The sequence below is a fragment of the Aphelocoma coerulescens genome, chromosome 2 (genome assembly GCF_041296385.1).
Source record: "Aphelocoma coerulescens isolate FSJ_1873_10779 chromosome 2, UR_Acoe_1.0, whole genome shotgun sequence".
In the NCBI taxonomy this organism is placed as follows: Eukaryota; Metazoa; Chordata; class Aves; order Passeriformes; family Corvidae; genus Aphelocoma; species Aphelocoma coerulescens.
In genome coordinates this window covers 111,980,570-112,005,326 of record NC_091015.1, presented here as the reverse complement: position 1 = coordinate 112,005,326, position 24,757 = coordinate 111,980,570, and the positions used below count along the sequence as shown (strand labels likewise).

The following is a 24,757-nucleotide window of genomic DNA, read 5'->3' as shown; positions in this document are numbered from 1 at the left end:
GCTTCAGATATACCAGTGCAATGAATTTCAGCTTACTTAATTTATCCTACTGAGGCAAAACCTTGATGTTTGTGTTAATACAGTTAAGCACTTAGAATTTAATCATGCCAACTGAATAATCAAGTTAAATAGGGAACTGCTTTCATGATTGCAGCTATGGTTGTGTTTAGGTGCTTTTCTGAATTGGGACTGGTACTTTGCATAATTGAACCCTTAAGAAAGGTGGGCTAGAATCAGAAATATCATCTTCTATCACAGTGGTCTTGAAAGTTTTGTTGAAGTTTGATGTTATGTAGCAGTATCCATTCTGATGCCATGCAGCAGTTGGTTGTCTGCGTGAGTTTGTCTTTTAGGCAAATTTGTTCCCAGGCTGGAGTTTCTCTTGTGCCTCTGGAAATGGCCTATTTGGCATTCTTTCCTGCTGATAAAAAAAGAAGTGTGGCTTGCGAATTTGAATTTCTCTCCTGGAAAAGAAGCGTCTTGAAATACTCGAGTGAAGACTAGTTTTGATTCATAGTAATTCTCATATTCAGTCGATTGCTATATTATGGCCAAAAATACTGTGGTAGCGGTATAGTACATGATATTTGCATGTATGTGGTTATTTTTAGCTTCACAGTCTGCTCTTTCCTGTCCTTTACAAGAGTCCTAGCATTCACAAGCAGATATCTTCCAAAACACAACCTTTTCTTTTTCTGAAACAGTCTGTGCCCATCCTGCTTTTGTATCAGCAGTATGAATTGTTGGCTCAGGAATTTGTACCAGCAATCCATTTTGTAGGAAAAGCAGATAAAAATGTTCATGTACAAAAGGAAGGCCATCTTCCTGGAAACAGAGTCCTTGCTGAGCATCTTGTAAGATACGACGTGCCCAGTTCCTAACCTTCTCACTGCTGAGGCTGTTCACTGTGTGGCTCCTGAGGTGCAATCATGACCAAAGCTGCATTCCCACGCAGGGGAGCAAAAAGGTGAAGAAGTGATTTTCTTTCTGTGTCTTAACATATTATGTGCAGCACCACTCTGAAGTGAGCAGCAGTCACCTTCCTCCCCCTCTTCTTCTCTTAGAAACATTGTGGTTCTTGTTTCAAATCCTTCGAAGGCAGGTAGGGACAGAGAAGACCAAGATTTGAATAGGAAGGTTGGGGTTTTTTTCCCTCTTTTCTTCTTCTTTTTTTTTCCTCCTTGGTGAGGAAGCTACAGCAAACAAAAAGCTGGCACAATTCACTTTTCTCATCAAATGAAGTGAAAGCACCAACCAGACTGTGCCGAGTGCTCTGCTTCTGGGGAGGCCAGTCCTGCACTGCCTTGCATTCAGGATGGTTTGCAGGGTGCCAATCTAACTGCACATCCAGGAAGGAGGGACCTTCCTCCAGTTTTTAAGGGCTGTGAGATAAAAAGGCTTCAGAAACACTCAAGCAAATGGAGCTGCAATGGGGAATACTGTCTCCCCTCCACTATTCAATTTTACTAAGCCCTGGGCAATTCTGGTTGTAAGGCAGCATTTGGGGGTTGTTAGGGTTACATGGCAAGTCATTCAAGAGTTGTGAAATACCAATGTTAATTTCATGTTCAGCACTAGCTCTGTCCTCCTGGGTGTCTGCATTCTGACACTTTAATTGCATGATCATGCAGGGTAAAATCCTATTCCTTGTAAATAATGTAGCAGGATTCCTATTCACCTGAGTAAAACAAGTCTTTCCCTTAATTTTTCAGTGTTTTCGTGTTTGTTTAATGAGGCTTCAGATCTATACCTGAGGTATACTGCAGCCTTCCTTCTGGACGTCCTTTTCTTGTTTTCCTAAATGCATGTGTATTTTCTTTTAAGGCAGCAGGGCCTGTTTCACATGGGACTCAAAAGAAACCTCTGGAGCAGTTCCATTAGTTTTACTCTAATATGAGTCAGAGGTGACAGAAGTTTGGTGCCTTTTTTTATTCTCGTTTTTTTTTTTTTTTTTTTTAATGTAGGTTTTTCCTCTCTATGGTATGAATTTTAATCATCTTGGATGTAATTCTGAGCACCTCTTGGGAAGTGCTTAACATGTAATCAGATTGTGGACTGAACCATATACGATTCTCTTCTGTCGGTCAGCACAGCATGTGTTATGTTCACTTGGAGGGCTGAAGCATTTAACTGTTTAACCCATGAAACTGTTTGGATAGACACTTCTCTTCCAGACATGCCATGCAGGAGATGAGGCAGCTAACTGTGATGCTAACTGAGCTAGAAGCATAGTTGGCTTCTGTTTTCTGGAAAATGTTTACTATTGCTTGGTAATATGTTTTTGTGAAATGCCTTACTCTGTATTTTCCATATAAATGATGTTAATGGAATCTATTTGGGTGGAAAAAATAATAGTCTAGAGCAGTTTTAAATTATTCGAAACATAAACACCTAAAATTAGGAAAAAGTGTATGCTATTATGTTGAGTATTTGAAAAGCTGTATATGGTCTTGTAATTGAAGTTTCCATGGGTACACATTGGCAAAAGAGGATGCAGTTAAAGTAGAACTTGAACATTTTGTTGATACTTTTTTTGTTTTTGTCACATAACTATCTGACATCCAGGATTTGGGGTTTTTTGGTGTGGTTTGGTTTTTTTTTTTTAATGTCTTTTAATGTCTTCTGCTACAAGAGTGTCAGTCACATCAAAAGCATTATAATGACACAAAATCTCTGCCAGTAATACTTTCATTTTTCTTATTTAAAAGTTGAAAAAAGCAAACAAACAAAAGAAAACACAAACCTGAAGAAGCGAAACAAGTCTGTGAACTCCATTTAAGATGCTGATTGATGGCTGGCTTCAATGTTTTCTTTTGAATCCAAACCAACTCTCCTTTTCCAATGGCTCTAAATTTAAGTATATTTACAGGACAGTTTCAAGCTTTTTGCTGAGTTGAACTCTTCTTTTCCCTTGAGATCTCACTAACATGTGAAGGACTGAAAATAAAAGACAGGGACTTATGACTGAGCACAAACCCAAGAAGTTCATATGTAACTTTGAAAGGCTCACTGGTAATTCTCAAAATAACACTTGGAACTCATAAGATACTCTGAGTGTTGTTTTTATTTATAATGTAAGAACAAGTGTAAGTCCTAACCTGCATTTTAAAATCAAGAAAAAAGGTTAAATAAGTGAACTAAGAGCAAATAGTTTCCTAGAGCTCAGGTTCATTGCCTTCCAATACAATTTTACCTGCCTTTTTATTTTTCTTCTGACTGCTTTAGGTGAATTAACCTGTTGTATTCAATTTTCGAATGTGGACGAAAGTGCATAAGTGCTAATATTTGCATTATTATTTTCTGGAGTAGTGCAGAATGAGGGAAACATGAAAAAAATGCAGCAAACAAGCTGCTTTTCCCATAAAATTAGGTCATTTAAGAGAATTTGCTGGTTTTACAAGTTTTAAGAGAACTTACAGGCAGGGTGAGGAAAGGGTTTTTACAGCAGCCAGATAACAAGTTTATGTTATTATTAGCATAGAGAGTGGGTAGTTTTTTTCCAGTCTCCTCATTTTGGAGGGAAGGAGGCAGGATAGGGGAGGATACTGGGGTTTTGAGTTAATGCTTTGTTTTTCAAAGGTGTTGGTGAATGTTTCCATAAGGTGACAGAATTATGCACATACTGTATTTATCTGTGATGTGACCTTGTGTCAAGCCATACAGATCCAGTCAGCACTGGGGCTCTTTTCATAGAATCACAGCCTGACAATTTCAGATGTGGCTGATGAATTTTGACTGACTTGGATAATGAGTGTCTTTGCTAAAATACTTTAAGGCAGTGAGTACTCTGGAAGTGCTGGCCACTCAGTCAAATTCAGACAGAACTGTGGGAATATTACTGGCATTTTGGGAAATGGAGAGGAGATGGGGTGATATTACAAAGGCTAAATATAGGTAAAAAGGACTGGGCTGCCTCACTTGCACATAGTGAAGAAGGAGGTGAGTCAGGTGCAATTCCCTGCAGGGATCTGATCCTCCTACTGCTTCTAGAGGCACCCACAGGGACTAGGGCTCTCTGCTCAGCTTCCGTCTGGGTTTTTTTCCCTCCAAGCATCCTGTGCAAGGTAAATGTTCATGTCTGCTCTGCAAGTAAGCTCCTGGCTGAGAGTACCCACAGCTCTGCAGATTTTTCTTCATTTTCTACCACAAGTAGTTTTGGAAAAAAACATTCAAACAAACCAAACTCAGACCAACTATTTTTCATCTGTCTTTGTGGCCTCTATGTGGAAAACAAAGATGGCATAATAACTCAGAAAGAAACTTCCCCTGTTATATCTTTTTCTCCTTTTCTATTTGTGTTATCTTTACTTTTATCATAATCTTTGAAGCACTGTTGTTTTATATACTCCCAGCAGGCCATTTATAAAAAAGAAAAAGCAAATCTGCTGTATTTCTGATATTTATCCATCTCAGGAACTCTTTGCTTTTCTGTGCTATGAAAATTGATAACAGTTGACCTTTTAAGTAAAATGGGACATGCCATTCCTGTCAAGTATTTTCCTACCACAAATGCTGCAAATGAAACAAGTGAACAGACAAAATAGTTGAGTTCTGCTTCCTTGCTTTATGTATTGAATAGGTCTTGGGGAAACGATGCTTCAGTTGTACTGCACAGGTATGACTTTACCATCTCAACTTGTTCTATCCAGTCCCAGTATCACACATTTTTTCTTCACTGGATAGTCACTGTGGGCTTTGTGTTATTCCATGCTATACTTTATGTGGATTACCCTGAATAACTGAGATCTGACTGACAATCCAAATGTTTCCTCCTTAGTGTGCAGGACGGCAGTATCTCTGGGGAGAAGGGTGAGATTAGGACACACAGGAAGAATTATCCTAAAGAATAACCTAGAATCTACTGCCTTTTCCTGGTTGATTTCATCAGCCTGCACAGATACAGTGTAATTTCCTCTTTCTCTCTTTACAGGAAGTCCTCTTCTCTCATAGCTGAATGGATACAGGAGAAGGTTTTATGCCAGGGATTTAAAGTGATGACAATTTCACATGCCCAAGCACTAAAAGACAATTTGTATGTAATTTCATTATTAGAAGTGATAATAGAGTTGAGAGACTTATGGTTGGATACTGAACCAGAACATGTAGCTTTTTGATCTCTCAGTATAATATAGAACATTGATCCTTAACATGTGCCATTACAGAAGAGGAAGGTTAGTGAAGGTGATGACAATATCAGTAAATTAAGCAGCCCTCATGTTCAATGGCACAGCCATGCTATTTATGTAATCCTGTAATACCAGTTTTGTATTTCATGAGACTGAGTCTCTACCTGCAGTGCTCTGCTCTGAATGTCTTTTGGGCATTGTTTAAAACTAAATTGTATGAGTCTCTGAAAAAATAGAAAAGCAAGAGTAAAAGTTGATTTTGCAATTATATGTAGATGAGAGGCTCCTGTATGCTTGGCTGGTTATCAGAAAATGCCTTATTTTCAGGAGAACATGACAATTAAAGTTCTGATGTCAGTCAAGCTGATGCTGCTTCCAACTGACATTTTTTGTGATGTTCTGACATTCCTTCTCCTTTTCATCTTCTGAGGTTTTTCTTGGTCCCTTAGTTCTTGTTATTGGCTGTCATCCAGCATCCAGTTTTATGTCCATCCTCTTATCTCACAATTCTGTGTTAATGGCATTGGAAATACAGCATTGTAAAACTTTGGCTATCAGGAACTTTGAGTACTTGCATTATTCTAAGACTAAGGAGGTCCATTCATGAATTATTGGGCTAGCCAAAATGCAAGCAAATACAACGCCTGCTCTGAGGCAGTGGTCTTATAAGGCAAGAAGCAATAGCAGACTAAGAGGCAATGACAGAATTCAGAGGAATATAGTGTTAGTCAACATCTGAAAATAGTTTGAGAACAGTGGGTCACTAGTGTTGTTTGCTATGAAGATAGAATATTATTTTTTCTGAAAATGAGGATCATGCAACATTTTAGAACATTATGAACATATAATAGAAAGTTCTTTTCTGCCTTCCCAGCATTTATGGATGACTAGCTGGTTGAAACTAAGTGCAGACCTATTTAGTATCCATGTTAGTACAAGGCTACATCTTCTTTCAGACCTGTAAAGATAAAGGATGTTTTCCAATTGCTTTCAAAATATCAAACTGCATATGCTTTATAGTTTTACATCTTGTAGCCTGCTGTCACACTACCTTTTTCATGTTGCCTTTTTTTTCTTATACATCTTCTGTTAGCCATAAGTGTCTGTCTACAGACTCATTGGGCATTCATTTCATGTATTAAGTATTTTCCATGTGTCACAGTCTAAAAGTGCTGCCAGGACTGTTGCTGCCTTGTCATAATTATCCTGCTGAATTTCTTCTTTGCTCTACATTTGTTTTTAAATATTATACTGGATTTCTGAAATTCCTTTGTCCTTTTCTTTTTTTCAGTAATCACTTAATAAAATAGCACCCCTGTACATATGTCAATGTTCCAGTGCTAACTTTAACCAGTTAAAGGGACGGCATGGGAAAACATATTTAAAGATCATGAAAAAAATCAGAGAATTGTTCCTTTGTGTGCAATAAGCTGGCTTTTACAAAAATATACTGGTGATAAGTACTGGAAAATCTCTTCAGTATAATCTTTTTCTCTCAGCATTATGCATTTCCTTGGAGGAGGTAGCTGAGCTAAGTGCTAATGGTGGAACTGCTGAGAGAAGAAAGATGTTAATACATTAGGTTGCTCTGTTCTTTTAGGATAACTTAGCTACCTTATGCTACCAGCATTTTCTCTGCCACTTTTCCACTGGAAGAGACACTTACTGTCATGTAAATTAGAGACAAGTAACTTTTAGAAAAGGCTGTGGAGTGTATGCTCTAGGAGAACTCTAATTCTGTCCCAGCTGTCCAAACCATGGTCATGGTACGAGTACCAGCCTATACCAAGAGCAGAAGTTTGAGGATGTCATAATGATTAATCTTTTATCATTTCAAGGTTATGAGAAGGAGGATTAGCCAGTTAAAAATATATAAATAAAATATAAATAAATAGATTTATATTTATTAATATAAATAAATATTGTGAACACCGAACCATACATCTCTTGAACTCAGTGTATAAACGGGAGCCCCTCTAACCTTCCCTGGCAAATGTAAAACTTAGCCAGTGAGGAAGCTCATTGACAGTAGACACTGATCACCAAAATCAATAAATAGGTTCATAAAATTGAAGAATATATTTAGGATTATTTCTTGCAGATGTTCTTGAAAAAAACTACTACCATTAATAGTCCTGTCAATATACAAATATTTGCTGATGTTACAGCCCTGTGCTCTTGCAAAAGTAATATTTTTATTTATGTAGGTGTAAGGCACATAGTATGGTAGTAGCACTCTACAAGTCATAAATTTAGCAAAGAATAAGTGTTATTTTTTCTTCAGATAAATAGGAATACTGAGACAAACGTAGCTCTTCTGCATACAGTAGTTCACATGCAATTACTCATGTACCAGCAAACAAAAAATATGCCTTACTGACTTAGTCTCAAGCTGTCTTTTTCAGAATTCTCCCTGGGAGAAGAAGATAATTCTAAACATTCAAGAAGAAGGCAAAAAGTTTTTTAGTATGTTTTGATAATTAAGTTATGCTGTTCATAGAATAACTGAAGATTTAGTCCAGAATCTTCAGATCAGTTTTATTGACCCTAGGAGACCACTTGAGAATATTAATGTTGCAATACAATTGTCTGGTCATTTCAAAATTGAATTTTTAACTGATATTTTATTCTGTAGATTAGTAAAAGAGGAATAGTGAGGTCTGATTTGCAACAGATATCAACATGTTCCACATTTTGATGGTGAAGAAATAGTGCCTTCCTTTCATATAATCCTTTAATATTCCTAAAGCACCAAAGGGCTGCACTGTGGCTTATCATGTGGATGAAAGGGTATATACTAAGAACAGCTAAGGACAGTCTGACATAATATTCTACCTACATCACAGGAAATTCTTAGGCCGCCACTGAATAGAAAGCAAGAAATTTAAGGTCATTATCCAGGTGATATAAGGAGATTTTGCTGCATGAATTCCACAAAATGTTGCCAGAGTCGTACTGTTTCATTTAGTTTTCCTGTTTCTGTAAATCATAAGAAATTACCTCAAGGATTAGAGAGACATGCAATTCTGTTGCTGTGAAGTATGTGTGAGAAGAATTGAACCCAAAAAAATTATTTTTCATTTGAAATGCTTCCAAAATATGGAAAATCTGGTACTTGGATGGTACATGTGTAAGGATGATAAGCTGCTTAAACACTTCATACTGAGGTACCAAATTGTAACCCTGCTGACGAGGCAAGCAGGCAATTCATTTTCCTTACAAGGTAGGCAGGTGCTGTATTAGGCAAAGTTTAGCTTGTTATCCTGTAACAATGAAAAGTTTTCAGACACAGCTGGGAAAAGCAGATGGTCATTTCTTAAGTTTCCATAATCATGGTATAAACGTAATACCATAAATTAGCAAAATACTTAACTTGTCTTTCTTACACAATTTATACACACTCTATGGGCAGAGAAGGCATTTGGAAAAGTGCTTGGCATATTTTTATGCTTCTTTTTTAACTGGCAGGGCTATAGTGCTACATAGTCTATGTATTAAAATCTGTTTAAATAATTCCAGTTGTACCTGGATGTTCGTAATCTTCATGCATATATAGACTGTTATCCTTCCCACCCATCTTTCACTCTTTACCACTTAACTGTTGCTTAGCCAAGCAATACTTTTAAACGGTTTTCCTTTTGAGTCAGCACTGTAGTCCTGTGTTCATCCATACTGCTCTTTTATTCATCCTCTCCTTTTTTTGAATATCTTCTTGACAGTGAAAAGCCGTGAACAAAAGCGCTCTATTGTAGCTTCATCTAAACAGGAAATAAACCAAGTGAAACTGTTACTTCCTTTCTAATTTTAAGATTCAAATTGCACTATTCATGTTTGTTTCTTTCTTTGCAAGTTCATGTCCACCACCATGCTGAGGATCTTAAAACATAATTGCTTTTCTGCTTTTTTTCTTTATGCTGAATCAAGTGTACTTGAGTGCATATCAGTTCCAAATCAAAGGAAATATTAGTTGTTTGAAATGTTGTTTCCATTTATTTGACTGACCAACTAAGTGAAGCCATGCAAAACAAGGTTTTATGGAGCAAACATGCAGGAATTAGAATGATAGCAGTGATGAAGCATATACACAAATCTGTATATAAGTCTAGGAAATAATGGAGGGACCTCACATTGAGGAATAATTCCTGCTTGTACTGTACTGACGCATTTTTTTTAAGTCAGATTTATCATAAGATTCAAAGAAAATGTGAAAATTCCAGACTTAATGGTTTTAGTTCGGGAAAATAGAGATTGAAAAAGTGAAAGGGAAGAAAAAGTATCCCAAAGAGTAAGTGTGAGAAGGGAAGGAACATGATAAAGCATTTTGCTTTGTTTTACTCACTGAAAGCAACATACCAAAGCAAACAATGAGAAAATAAATTTAGATTAAGGCATAACAATCTGATCACAGAATGGGTCAGGTTAGAAGGGACCACAGTGGGTTGTCTGGTCCAACCTCCCTGTTCAAGCAGGGTCATCCCAGAGCATGTGGCATAGGATTGTGTCCAGACAGCTCTTGAATATTTTCAGTGAGGGAGACTCCACAACTTCTCTGGGTAGCCTGTACCAGTATGTGGTCACCTGCACAATAAAAACATTCTTCCTTGTGTTCAGGTGTAACTTCCTGTACAGCAGTCTCTGCCTGTTGCCTCTTGTCATATTGCTTGGCACCACTTTGAAGAGTCTGGGTCCATCTTCTTGGCACCCTCCCTTCAGACACTTAAAGGCAAAGGTAAGGTCCCCTTTTAGTCATCTCTTCTCGAGGCTGAATAGACCCAGCTCCCTCAGGCTGTCCTTGTAAGAGAGATGCTCCAATCCCCTAGTCATCTTTGTTGCCTTCTCTTTGACCTGTTCCAGGAGCTCCATGGAACTCCAGGAGCTCTCTCTTGTACTGAGGAATCCAGAACTGGACAGAGCACTCCAGATGTGGCCTCACCTGGGCTGAGTATATGGGCAGGATCACCTCCCTTGACCCTTGGCAATGCCAGTCCCTTGGCAATGCTAATCCTAATGCTGACCAGGATACCACTGGCCTTCTTGGCCACAAGAACGCCCTGGCCCATGCACAGCTTCTTTTCTGCCAGGATCTCCGGGTCCTTCTCCAAAGAGCTGCTTTCCAGAAGGTCACGTCTGGTCTGTCCTGGTCCATGGGGTTATTCTTCCTCCGGGGCAGAACCCTGCAATTGCCTTTGTGGAATTTCAGACAGTTCCTCTCTGTCCATCTCTTCAACCTTTTGAGGTCCCTCAGAAGGGCTGCCCAGCCTTCTGGGATATTGGTCACTCCTCCCAGCTTTGTGTCATCAGGGAACTTGCTGAGGAGGCATCTGCCTTTTCATCCAAGTCATTGATGAATAAGTTAAATACTGGATGCAGTTTTGAACCTTGGGAAACATCACTAGTAACAAGCCTCCAACTACACCCTGTGCCACTGATTACAACCTTCTGGTTCAGCCAGGTCTCAATCCACCTCACTGTCCACTCATTCAACCCACACTTCCTGAATTTGCCTATGAAGATGTTGTGAGAGACAGTGTTGAAAGCCTTGCTGAGGTCAAAGTTGACAATATCTGCTGCTGTCATCCATCCTGATAGCTGTTTCATTGCAGAAGGCAATCAGGTTGGTCCAATGTGATTTACCATTAGTGAATCCATGCTTACTACTCCTGATCACCTTCTCATCATCCACATGGACAGAGATGATTTTTCTAATGAGGCCAGGGACTGAGGCGAGGCTCAGTGTATGGGTCTTGATTCCCCACACTCTTTGCTAAAGAAGCTATATGAGTCTATATGGGTCACACATTGGTTTATGTCGCATCAATCCACCTCACAGGTTCTGGAAAGAAGGCCTGACTTGGTTATGTTAGCACAGATGGAAAAGGAGGGCAGGTAACCACAGATCCAGTAACATCCAGGTTTGAGAAATATGCAGGGGAGTAGGTCTGTTAACTAGCAGACGCATTTGAAAGAGACAAAAAAGTAAGTAAAGTTCATTTTTAATCAAAAGAGGAAAATGCCATGTGCAGCAAGGTAATCTGTGACACAAGACATCAAAAGCAAATATCATCAAGACAAAAACTAGTAGAACTAGCTTTTATGCTTCTTTAATGAGAGTAAAGAAGCAATGAATAGAAAATGAAATATGTAAATATTTCTTATAAAACATTACTGGATAGGGTTAGAGAATTTGAATTTGTTCAATAAGCCTAAAACTTGAGCAACAGAGTGCCAAACAGCACAGGACAAGAGAGAGTAGTGTTCCATACAGAGTTTCCAAGAATTACTGGGTCAAGATAAAGTGTGGATAAGTAAAAAAACAACATGAAGATCTGGAGGAGTCCAAGCAAGTCCAAGGTCTCAGCAGATGGATGGAAGGATTCAAATATGTGTAACTGTCAGGGGAATAACTGGACCATGTCCAGACTGTTTCCAAATTAAGAGCCAAAAATCAAAATGATGTGTTCTCTGGTCTACCACTAAAGAAGGTAGCTTGCACCTTACAAAGCAAATTTTTGTTGGGAGTTAAAGGGATGAAATAATGACACCCATGGTTTTCAGAACTTTAGTAGACACCTTTCTTTCTAGACTGGTATTTTGCCATTGATCATTTCATGTAACTATATGTCCTCCCATCTGTTTCTAGGCTGCGTGAGAATTTTTTCATGCAGACTAATTTCAATGTCCTGTCAAAATTAGATGCTGTTCCATACTATATAAGTCACAGTATCACATTCAACAATTACCATTAATCTATTATTTTAGTAAGCAGAGATGGGTAGACGATGATGGTCCATTCTTCTAGTCTGATGACAAAATAATCTTTCTGGATTTTTTTTTTTTTTTTTGGCAATTTTACTTCTAGTAGCACAAAGTGAAGTCAATGGCTGCTTTTCGTGTGGGATGATACAGACTGAGGGCCCAGGTGCCTTGTCAGGCTTCCAAAATACCTGCCAAGCAGAAAATGAGACTGTGAGGAAGATGGAAAAATTAAGATATCCACCTTGATGACAGATCCTTCTGATTTAAAGATATAAGGGTCTGTATCTGTATACTATATTAGAAATGGAAGATTTGCTTTTGAAGAAGCTTTTGAAGATTTACCTTTGCTTCTGAAATTATGTTATCATCTGTGTTTTAGATAGTGAGCCACCTTCCAGTTCTGATCATTTAATGCATGCTTTATTCTATACTTAAAATGCAAATATCATTTTGGAACACAGTTTGGGGCTGTAGCAGGATGTGCTAACAATTTGTGTCTCAGATTAAATTTTTGGAAAATTACTTTGTAAAATAATTAGCAAGCTAAAGGGGAGACACGCTGCAGATTCGCCATCAAGGTTAGAAGAGTTACATTTGTTACAGTGAACAAAATGATCTGCAATATCTCAAATTTTCCTGGAATCAAACATTCCTGTGTCAGCAAATAACCTTTACCAATAAGACAATTTCAACAGAAATTAATATGAGTGCCGTTGTAGAGAATCATGGAGTGAAACCAGATTTTTTTTTTGCTTCCATAGTAACTTGTATCTGGTGAAAATATGGATACAACTGAGGATGAATGGTACATTCAGAGTATTCTCAAAATCAAAGTGCATCTTTGGTTTCGCTGGTGGCAACAGAAGTAGTGCAAGAACATAAGGTAGATTTTCTTAAACATCAAGGCACTATTTAATGTTTGGCAAAGGATAAAATTACTTTATAAATGATGTCTTGCGAGGCAAGTTAAGAGTTATTATGTATATATTCCTGAAGTTGTGTGTCTCAGTAATCGAAAGACCTTCCCTGATGTTTTCCTGTAAGTTTGGGCTCAACAAAAGCATTTAATACTGTTAAATTTTTTATCTCGATATTTAAATACCTTCAGGATGGAGTGTCAGAAGAAGCAGCAGGTTGTCACATGGGAAAGGCCTCTCAGGGCCCTGAGTCTTCACATTGGCTTAGAAACTCTGGGCGTCTTCATTAAAAACAATATGATGGTTTAATAGGTGTCTGATTGTTTACAGACTAGCAGAAAATTTGCTCTTAAAAGTGACTGTATAAAATTATACTGTGTTGCTCAGTAGATGAATTCTATGTGTGAGTCACACCTGCCTGTACCGGTGATAATTTTTTCCCCCATATTATTGCCATTAGTCCTGCTGAGCTAACACAGCTCAGCTGTGAGACAGCAAACTGAGTGTCATCCACAGACTTGTTTGTTATGTTCCACTGACTTACACCTGTAAAACCCCGTTGTAAGCTATGGGACCATGCATTTTCAAAATGAGAACAGAATCTGAAGATATCAGGGGTTTTACTTGCTTGTGTAACCAGAGGCATAAGACTCAACCAGGGTTACAATATGAACAGCTTACATATGACTTGTCCACTGAGTCTGAAGTACAAGTTAAAGAAAAGCATTGCTGGTTTTGTGCTACCACTTTTCATTGTGCTGCATACTAATAGAAAGTCTATTTACTGTCCTAATGCATATTTTTATGATTAAATTGGCTTACTTGGTTAATTAATTTTCTTCTTTAGCTGTTAACATTGAATTTTCTAGGTTTGCCATTGAACAACTACTATCCTTCCATTTGTGACACTATTTTGTGTATATATGGAAAAAGCATGGTTTTATAAGTGAACTGGCATACTTTACCTTTGGCAAAAATTATTTCACAATTTAATAGTGTATCCTGGTTCCTTTACTCTCTTATGTATGCACTGGTTTTACCTTCTAATCTTCCACAAATTTTAAAAGCTGCAGAGCAAACTGAAGGGTATCCCTTATCTTGAGCTGTCATGAACACTGACCGCCAGTGATTGATGACTTCTGTGAACAACACACTTTAGAGTTTCTCATGTATTCTTCACTGAAAACAAATTTCAAAAATCCCTGAGCAGTTTCTTTGCCTTCTCATAAATTTTATTGAGCAAATATGAATAGAGATTAATGGAGAGAACAAAAGTGGAAGTGATGAAAAGGATGTATGTAGGAAAAAAATAAGCCAGCCACTCCCAGAAGAGCAGAGGCACTATTGGACAATGGATTCAACAGGTAGGAATGTGTGGAAAGAGTGTGGCTGAAGACACATAACAACGTTTGAAGTTGTATATAAACTAGAGACAGGTGGAGAATATAAATTCCATCAGTGAATCACTAGTGAGATTAGGAAGTAGAACTTTCTGTTCACTTCATAAAGTTTGAATTTAGTGATTTGAAATGTGTAGATCCTTCATTAATTTGACTAATCTGCTTGTGACTTTTCTTTGCAGAATCTCCTATTTGTGTTATTTTAACAAGGTAGCTTTCATATATTTGTGAACAACATAACTATTTACTAAACTGTCATTGTGTTTAAATGACAGCTTGCACAATTTTGTAGGGAAAATGTACAGCAAAATAACATAAATAAGAGATTTTAGTTTCATGTGCAGAAGCAGTTACTGTCAGAAAAATATTTACTGAATTTAAAGGAACATTTTCCTTTTAACAGATATAAAAGTTTTGGCACTGTCTATTAATGTACAAGGCTCAGAGCTTTACTAATAAGGATATAATTAATTATTTGTTTTCCCTTAGAACTACAGGATCCTGAATAATTAGAAATTGTACCTTTCTTTCAGTGCACAGAGTTGTGCTGATTTACACCAAGCTGCATAGAGCTTCCCTAAGGGGACTTTGTTAAATGAAATGATCATTTTAAGGCACCACGCAGAAGGTGCGAAACAAAAGTGAAAATGCCTTGAGTATAATGTTCTGAACATTACAATTGGTGACAGAAGGCCTATCAATGAGAGAGTAATCCTATAAAAATACAGAAAGATCAGATTGTTTGTTGAATTAGAATTGCTTTAATATGGATGCATGCAAGGGGATAGCAAAGGAGCTGGAAACTTTCCATCTGCTTTGTATACAAAGTGATTAGATGGTGATCACTTAGTCCAAGAGGATAGAAATGATGCACAATTCTGCCAGGATGTGACATGCAAATTGGATCAATTAAGCTTTGAGAGCGCTCAGACAATCTGGTAGAGAAGTTTACATGCTGTGTCAAGTGAAACTTAGCAAAGATCAGTCTTGGATGCTGGGGGCAAGTATTACAGTGATTTAAACTCTAATCTCCAAAAGTAATTCATTGTTTTCAGATTTAGTTATAAAATGGATCAGATGTTATAATAAAACAATCAGATACTATAATAAAAGATCCCTTAAGGAGATGTTTGATGGTACACCAGAAGCATGACAGACAAATTAGTAGCAGTCGTTTAAGTTGGAACATTTGAGGTAGAGTAAATTCAGATGACTGATCTTGTTTGCAGCTTGCAGAACGCACAATTCCAGTATCTCCTGTGCCTCCATGTTCACCACAATGTTTCAGAAGCAGGGAGTGTTCTCATAAGTAGCTCAGTGTGTGCACTATTTTCATTGAACCAAAGCTCACTAAGAAGGGGTTCAACAAGAAAATGATCATTAGGTAAGAGTGGTGTAATTTCATCAGAGACCACCTAAGAATTTAAATTATGTACCCTTTTCACTGTCCTTTATAGTGTCAAAAGGACATGTTGTTTCAGATAATTGGAGGGGTCTCTTTGGAAATTGAAAATTCTCAATATATATGAAGTACTGCAACCTTCAGAAAGAAGTTTTGAAAGAAGACATTAAAATTTTCAGTAGAATCCAGATAGCTTACAGAATTAGAAACAGGTATGCACAATTTGAATTTTAATGTAGATTCAGTAAGTATACATGACCAGTTTAAAATAATACCTTCCATTTTGCTATTTTCTCAAAATTTGTTTATCAATGGCACATGCATTGACTGTATCGCCAGCATTCAATGGCAGTGAGTAACAAATACAATAAAAATAGGGTGAAAACATGAATAACAGATGAAAAAATCTTGGATTGGCATCAGCATTGTACATGGCAAATCTCATATCCATGCTGGGTTTTCTTTTTAAATCCAAATGAATTTCAATCTTAATTCATAAATATCTTCTCACATCATTTGAAATGTCAAAATATGATTTAAGGAAACAAGTTATAATGATTGCATAGGAATTTGATGAGATTTTCTTTGTTAAATGAAACCCACCAGCATAGAAAAAGGCACTAAGAGAGCACTGCCCTTTACATAGAACTGTTAAAATCCTTCTAAGCTGGGAGAATTTATAATTAACCTAGTATTGTTCATGTTAAGGCAGTTTTTTATGGGTTTGAAATATGGATTATCCTCCCCCTCAAATATTTTCTGAAAACAAGCAGAAAACATGGGCATTAAAAGCATTTATTTCCCAGACCTTAATCCTATGGAGTTTAAATGCCTATCAAGATATGAATTACTATCTTGAGATCAGCCTGGTTATATCTGAAAGTCCTTGCAGGCCTGCAAGTTTGAATGCTTAAAAAAAAAACCTAGGGAGTAATCAAACCTCTTAACGTATCTATTGACAAAGGATAACTTTAAATGATCTAAACAATTTCAAGCAGACTTTCAAGTGTCCATACTTACTGTGCATACCCTGCTTCAGCTTGTTCTGAATACTGAACAGCTACAGTGTGAATTTATGTAATGGAATCACTTAATCTTTCAGTGCTGCTTCTTATAATTAGGCATATGTGGCACACGTTCATTAAAGCAACCTTCCTCTTTGAACAGGGGTTAAAGCTTTATTTCAGGAAGGTACTTAGGCATATGCTTAGTACCAGCTTTCATGACTGTTAAGAAAGTCCTGACACGATGCACATGGATAAGGATGATTTCCTAGTTAGGAAATTATGAAACAGGTTTAATTTGATGTAGCACCAGGTCAAATTTCCCTAGGTTTTGAAGTGAATTTTGAACAATGGGCTGTGGATTAACTAGCCGATATATATGGGTGGATGGATGGACTTGAGAAACACTTTTGGGTAAAAATCAGTATGATAAACTACCTTCAGTGAAATATATAATAGCAGGGGAAAGAAAATAAAAATTGTCCTATAGTCTACTGAAAAAAAGGGTGTGTTATTTGTCATTCAGTGTTTTAACTTTACTTTTACGTTTACTGCAGTGTTAGAAATGGGTCATAGTAGTTAAGGGAAAGCACTACAGAAATTTTAGTGTGTTTGATCAAGCCCAGACTCTAAGAGATTCTAAATGAAATGTAAACACACTAGCAACACTAAACTGTGTTTTATGTTAATAAATTAACCAAGGGATTCTTTTGCTCTTTTTTACCTGAACACATTTTAAGACACGAGATAAATGTCTGCAGGAAGGTATCTAATACTCCACTTTATTTGGTCATACTAGCAATGAAACTATAATGCTTTACTATAGATATTCATTGCTGCCCTTTTCATAGGAAATAAATTACTCATTTGAAAACGCTATAGTAAAATTTTGTGTTCAAATTCTCTGTTCTTGACTTATTTCCATGACCCACTGTCAGCTCTGGGCAGTTGTGACTTTTTCCACCACATGCGTTCCGAGGTACTAGTTATGTCTGATGTGGGCAGTTGTATCAAAATCCTTATTTTGCACTTTAGGTCTAGGAGTAGTCCCACTGATCTTGGTGAGAAGACTTATGGGATGAGGTTTTTGAAAATGCTTTGGGAAATACCTGTGTGGTGTGAAATATTTTATAACATATAACCAATTTGTTCATGTGGAAAATTTAAAGTTGACTATATATCTTTCACGAAAATCAGCATCAAGTATTGCATTTTTTAAAACATATAGAATTTTATAGAGGAAGACAATAGTAATTTAGTTTTTAAGAAGCAAAACACAATAAAAAACACTGTTATCCTGACATCTGTATTATCATTTTTGTTAAAAATTAAAGTTAGTATTTAGACCAACATGTGAATTCTGTTTTGTTCTGACATTTTTGTAAATATTAATTAACAAGTCCATTATTTTTTTCAGGAAATAATAGGTTAGTGAGTATGTGGACCCAGTTAACTGCATTTTTTCTGTATTACAAATCTTTAATCATTAAAATGATCAGATCATGCTCTCTTCTGTAGTCCAGTACTTTATAAGCTTCTACGAACACATAACCCTAATTACTCACACTGCTTTACAGTTAAGTATTTTACCATTGTCTTCCAGTCTGTCAGGTTTCAGCACTTCCCACTAACACACAAGGTAAGATTATGACTTGAACTCTGGTAGCATTAAACTTTCAAAAGCAAATTAAATGTGAGGAATTGATACAACATAAAACTAAAACAAAAACATATGAAAAAACCTCTACACCCTCTGGGTGTCTATTCCTTGGTACTAATGTTCTTTGGAAGCAGGTTCCTATGAGAAAAATCATTATCAGCCAAGCAATGCTGAAAGCTATTTTGGATAGTTGAAGCAGAAAGAGAATAATCAGTCTAAACTATAGATCAGTAGGTTGACAAAGAAGAGACAATATGAGAGGTATAATTTCCAATCTAAAATAAATACATTCAGTATGAGTATGTATCTTATCTCAGAAAATACTTTAATACCAAATTAATTTTTGTTTGTAAATTTGGTATTATTGATATGGTAGTCAAACAAGAAATGTGCATGATTATTTTTCCTGTGCAGTGCTGTTACAGACAATTCTATAGATTACAGAGTTAGAGATGAAAAAATAGATCCTCTAATGTGCTCTCATTTTCCATGGTTGAAATCCTAGGCCCAAATTATTATGGCTGAGTAGAAAAAGCATTATGGGAGAAACAACTTTCCAATCACCGTATTTGTATTCTAATTTCTTATTTCTGTTTTCAAGAACAGATAAAAAAGTAAAAGCAATAATTTTTCATTATTGAAGGTATATAAATTCTGTTACTGCTTTTCTTGTTTCATTTACCCTCTTTCCCTTCTTTCTGTGATAAAAGGGATAGTACATTCATGCATTGTCTGGTCATAATAACTAACTAAAAAATAAACTAACTATACTGAAATAACAATAGAAGCATATACAGTGGTAAAGGAAGAAAAAAATCATATTACTATAGATATATATATTTGCACATCTATGTATGTGTTTCATTCAAGAAAAAAATGTTCAAGGAACAGTTTTTTACTGTATGTGTGTTAATATTGTGCAAGCAGAGATTGTTTCATGTGTAATGATGAAGTAGTTTGAGAAGAAGAATGAGTGAAGTTTCTTGAAGGTTCTGTTTCTGTAAGCTGCTACACATGCATAAACTTTTCAAGCTCGTGGACATCTGCTAGCTCAGAGATATTCTTCTATGAAGTATGCTGGGGTCTGAGGTGTTTGTTTGCCATGCTACATTTTTTAAGCCTGAACACTTTTGTAGAAGCCATATGTGGGGAATGCAGGGAGAAAGCATCCTTAACACAAGTTTATTATGCTGCTGAAATAGAGTGTAGTGTCTTTAAGAGAATTTTGTCTTACAGCTTCAGTGATTCTTGGCAACAAAATAAATCAAGCCACTGGACCAGCAAATACGTTGGTTTAGTATATAATGCCAAGTTGTATGGTGCATTATGAATAGATATGGATCATGTGAAATGCTGTTGGCATGTATGGAAGGGAACTTAGGCCCTTTCCTGGAGAAGAAGTAAGACCCAAAATAGAGCTAGTAAGAATAAACATTCAGGAATTTGTAAATAGAGTTTCACTGCAGTGGTATTTTCACATGATTTAATTGTTTTTTGAACTTCTATAAATGGAGTTTGAGTCACTGGCTTCTTTAATCAAAAATTAAATCTATTTGAGTAAAAACAAGCAGTTTTTTATAAAAGTCGGAACATCTGTTCTATGGCTTGGTTTGTCAATGATGCTGTTTTGTTACTGAGATACTCAGAATGAGTACTCTAAGTAATAAACACTGGTAGACTGACAGTAGTGTGGGGAAAAAAACAAACCACACCACCACCAAAAAAAAACCCAAAAAACAACCGAAAACCCCCACGCAAAGCTGAACATTGAAAAGCTCTATAAGGATTCTAATGTGCATATTGTTTGCAAAGAGTGTGGTCTGTTTCCATTCTAGGAAGCTTAATTCTGAAAAGTTTGAAGTCTGTGCCTGGGGGGGAAGCAGGTCTCTTTTTTCCAGTTCCTGTTATGAACGTGTTATATTGTCTATAGGCTCTTGGTGGTGCTACAATACAGTATTGCTGTCCCCCTAGCCCCCCGTAAATATTATGCAATTAGTACATGATGAGGCACAGTATACAGATGGTTTTTACCTCCCAAAGCTGCCAAACTCTCTTTTTAAGAGAGTGAGTGACAAATAGTCATTTTGGAGAGTGACATGTCATGATGATGGCCCATTAAAACTCCTCAAGAATACTCAGCCAGCTACATATGCCCACTCAGCTCCATCCACAGCAGCAGCTGCTTCTGAGTTCCTCCTATAGCTGCAGTAAACTTAATGGGCTGGCTGCACAATTCCCTGTCGCCACAGGGCATTTTGTGTTCTTGTTAAAACTGGGGAGTGGAGAAGGCACAGATTTGTGAGTACAGCAGCTGCAGAGACTGGAAAAGAAGACGAAAAAGGAAAGGTACACGTGTGTCTGTGTGCGCACGCACACATACGTATGTGTGCACTTAAATCTATATGCATGTATAAAATCACTGTCTCTATAAAGAGCTACATTATGTAAATAAGCACAGGAAGAGAGAACACTACAGACAATACTGAGTATTATTAAGAGGGAAAAAATATCATCAAAATGTGGCGTGGATGCTTTTATCGCACCAATTTTTCAGTATTTCTTATTAATTATTCAACTCACTAGCCTTTAGAAGACAGTATCAGTTATTCCTAGAGGAACTTTTCATCTGAACTTTGTCTTCAACCTAGAAGCCTTGAGGGCTTACTTAGATACTAACTGGAATATTATGAAGTGAAAGTTTTAGAATTTTAGTACTTCTTATTTGAATTTTGTTTGAATAATAACCATCAAGGAAATAAAAAAGTTTCACTGTTCTCTTTCCTGTTTAACCCCCATTTTCAAAAGGTTGGCAAAATTAAATATTCACTTCACTTCATGTGGCTGAGGTGATAAGGTTATTATCCTTCTGAAGCACTGATGCACCACTCAAAAGTATAAAGGCTGCATAAAGGCTTTCACTAACCTCTTCCACCAATATTTCTTAGCATTTTATTGGGGAAACAACACTGAGGAAAGAGTGAATAGTAAAACCTGACTGCTTATTCCAGGTTTGGTGATGGGAGAGAATAAGTAAATAATAAAGGTTCATACTATTTTAATTTTTTAGGTGCAGAAACATGCATTCTTTAACAGAAAAGAAGAAGTTCAAAAACTGCATTAACAGGGGAAGAAAAGGATTGTTTGGGATTTTTTTAAAGAAAAATGCCTAGTTCATTCAAAGTAAGCTGACAGTTACGCTACTCTCCCTGCCCTTAGTCATGTTTATTTTGTTTGCTTCTCTGGTTTCAGGACTTTAAAATCAATGGCAATTTAAATTGCAATGTCTTTTTTTTCACCTCCAGAGTAGGTTGGGTGTTTTTGGTACACTTGGAGTAGTAGTATTACACACCCTCAGTAAAATGACACTTGACCAGATTCAGGTAATCATCTTTTTAAATTCCTGTTGCATTAAGCAGAGCATGAAAAAAAGAGGCTGATAAAGTTATACAACATTACTCTCAAGTACTATTCTTGCACTTCAGAGCTATCCATACTCTCATTCACTTTGGCTTTTGGTTTGTTAATATTTTTACTACTTTTTTTTCTTAATGTTTTTCTTCTCTGTTAAAAAAAAATTATTTATTTTACCTCATCCTATGCTTTCTTAATAATACCTGAATACCTTGATTGTAGATGGAGCTTTATTCTCACTGGCTTTACATACTGTTGAATATGAAGGTCTTGGAGGTTCAAATTATGCCAAATGTCATACATTTGACTGCAGGAGGATTATTAAGGACAATCTGTGGCATGGCAACTGATACTCCCAAAGGGATATGCGTTGGTTTACCTTGAATGTGAAATGCGCTCATTTGATAGGTAACTTGTGATTACCTCATCGCATTTGCGGTGATCCTGGGCAGATATATATCTGCCTTGTGGTCATTCATAGGGCTCTAGTATTACCTGTGTCAAAACAAAATATGATTCAGGGGCAGTCTGAGTTCAGGCAGCCTGTAAGGTCAGTGCTGAATGTGAAGAGATCTCTGAAATATCCTGGACCTCAATTGTCTCAGAAGCTCTTAGGTCTTTGGTCAGCTCTGAGCACTCCAGAAACTGTTTTGGATATTTTAAATCAGCACAGAAGTCTTGTCTGGGCTGACTGCGTTTTTAGTAACCCTGCTTTTAGTAACCCTGCTCAGCAACTGCTTGTGTTAGGTAAATATAACGTGGTTATACTGTGGTCTGCAGCATGAGACCTTGTTGTATTCCCACATGACTATCTCTACACTTGCCTGACAGCAAGTCTGAAGGCAACAAAACAGTACATGAAACTGCCAGTACATCAACATGGCAAATTGTGCCACAGTGACACACTTGTCTGTGCTGGTTCCCTACTATACTGACAACACTGCTGAGACAAGGAAACTGGCAGCATTACAAGCATATTCCTTCTGTTCAAACTCTAATTAAAAGTCTTGGCCGTTTATATTGACTTGATCTCTTGTCCTCGGTATTACCTGTTATTCTGAAAGCGCAGAATGTAGACCAGTATATTTCTTCTGAGCCTAGGCCTGTACTATAGTTTTACATAAATTAATAAAACCAAAAGCAAACAAAAGCCCTCCAGGAGCTCCTTTATCACTTTCTCAACATTTCTTGGAGAATAGACTTTTATAAGAAAATCATTACCTGCTGAATAATACTTTCACTGGTGCCTGGGTATGAAGTCAATTATATGAATCACAAGCCTTTGCTGACATCAATAAAATGTTGAGGAATCTATTTCTTTCCCACATGACTTCTGTAATGAGACTGAAAGATAAATTTAAAAAGATGTCTTTGGCTGTTGATACTGAAATATGGTTTCAGTTTACAAGAATGATAATTTCATGGCTCCCTCTGAAAACAATGATCCTATTAGTAGCTAATGTGTTTGTGAAACCCTTAGACATTGCAGAAATGTGGGATGTGTGCACATTAGATTTTACTGAAATTTTAACTCCTTTGTCTATGTTGAATTTTAAATATTAGTTATTATTTGAATTGAAATTGTTTCAAATCATCAACACTGAACCCTTAGTTATCCTGATAGTTGAGAAATGTAGTTGTTTAAAAATAAAAAATATTTAAAAAAAAAAGAAGAAGAAAAAAACCCTATAAATCTCTAGTACTTTTTGAGTCACCACAAAACACATACTCACAGTGATAATCTATGGGGAAAGGGGATTTCAAAACACAGTACCATAGTAAATATTGACTCCAAGAAAATCCAAGAATAGCAGTGTTGAGAACCTGGCTGTTCTGATGACCAAAATTTAATAGAAATGGCCAAATTGCATTTTTGTTTCAAATCACCAGCTTTCTTTAATCTTTTAGAAATTGCATGTTTAATCTTTATATACCCTTTTTAAGTCTTCCCAGAAAGTAGGAGCGGGAGAAGGTGGCATGAAGAAAAGAGTGTCTTCTTCTCACAATCTGTTCTCAGTTGTTTTGTGATAGTAAATTGTAGTTATAAAATGGACAAGAAGATTGCTTCTGGCTTGGAGTTATTTTTTTCTTTTTTTGTTGTTGTTGTTTTTGATTCTTAGTGCCTCCTTGCTTTTTATAAGGAGGCAGGAATAAAGCTGCAGTTGTGTCAGTTCCATATCACCAATAACTATGGATGCCTGCACAGGGCGTGAGGAGGAGGCAGTTTTCATTCCTCTTCTCCCTTTCTAGTTACTTTTGTAGAGAGAAAGGAAGGGATGCAGACAAAGCAACTGCTCCTTGAGAAAACTTTTCAGTTGTTCTGCAAAGGAGGGCACATTTCCTATGGGCTCAGGGAGCGATGAAGCTAGATTGTATTGAAGCATCTAATGTTTTCCCTGTACATCGCTTTCTCTCCATTACTTCTGTGATCCTACTGGTGTCAAAAAATCATCAGCTCCTCATGTTCTCCCTTCAATTTGCTTCTTCACCAATAGTCTATTAACTCTGCAATGAATCATTAACTATGCTGGCATAGGGAGAAACAAAAGCAAAGATAGGTCTTTAAGAAAGAGAAATCAGAGAAGAGAGGCATGTGAACACTGCGCCTGCTTTAAAGGAGCCTGAACTGAAAATCAGAAAAAGACCAAACCTCCCATTCAGACATATAAGAGATCAGTAGTGGCCAGATAAGCTGCTTTTAATACTCTAAATGCTTTTATTAATGCAGTGCAGTATCTCTCCTTACTGAGAAAAATAAGTGTCCTTCTCTATTGCAATACCGTGTTAGCATACTTTAATGGAAAGTGATACAAAATGATGTCATCTTTGGTTGTACAGATCTTAAGGTACAAATAGGCAATATCCAGAAGCTATTGAGTATTAGGAATTTAGAAATGTTTTATTTAGGTTTCCCTAGATAATTACCACCCTAAAGGTCCACATAGATATAAATGAGTTAGGGGAGACCCTAGATTAAGCTATTTTGCTGTAGGGCCAAAAAAAAGGGAAAAAATTGGGTTTATTAGAAGAGTTAGGGTAATAACACCTTTGCTATTTAGTGAAGCTGATTGCTTCCTTCTC

General features: G+C 36.8%; 1 protein-coding gene across 1 annotated transcript in view; it reads left to right on the top strand.

Annotated features, from left to right (window-relative positions):
- CDH7 (cadherin 7) overlaps positions 1–24,757 on the top strand; it is an 81,349-nt gene that overhangs the window by 10,149 nt on the left and 46,443 nt on the right. The window lies entirely within an intron of this gene.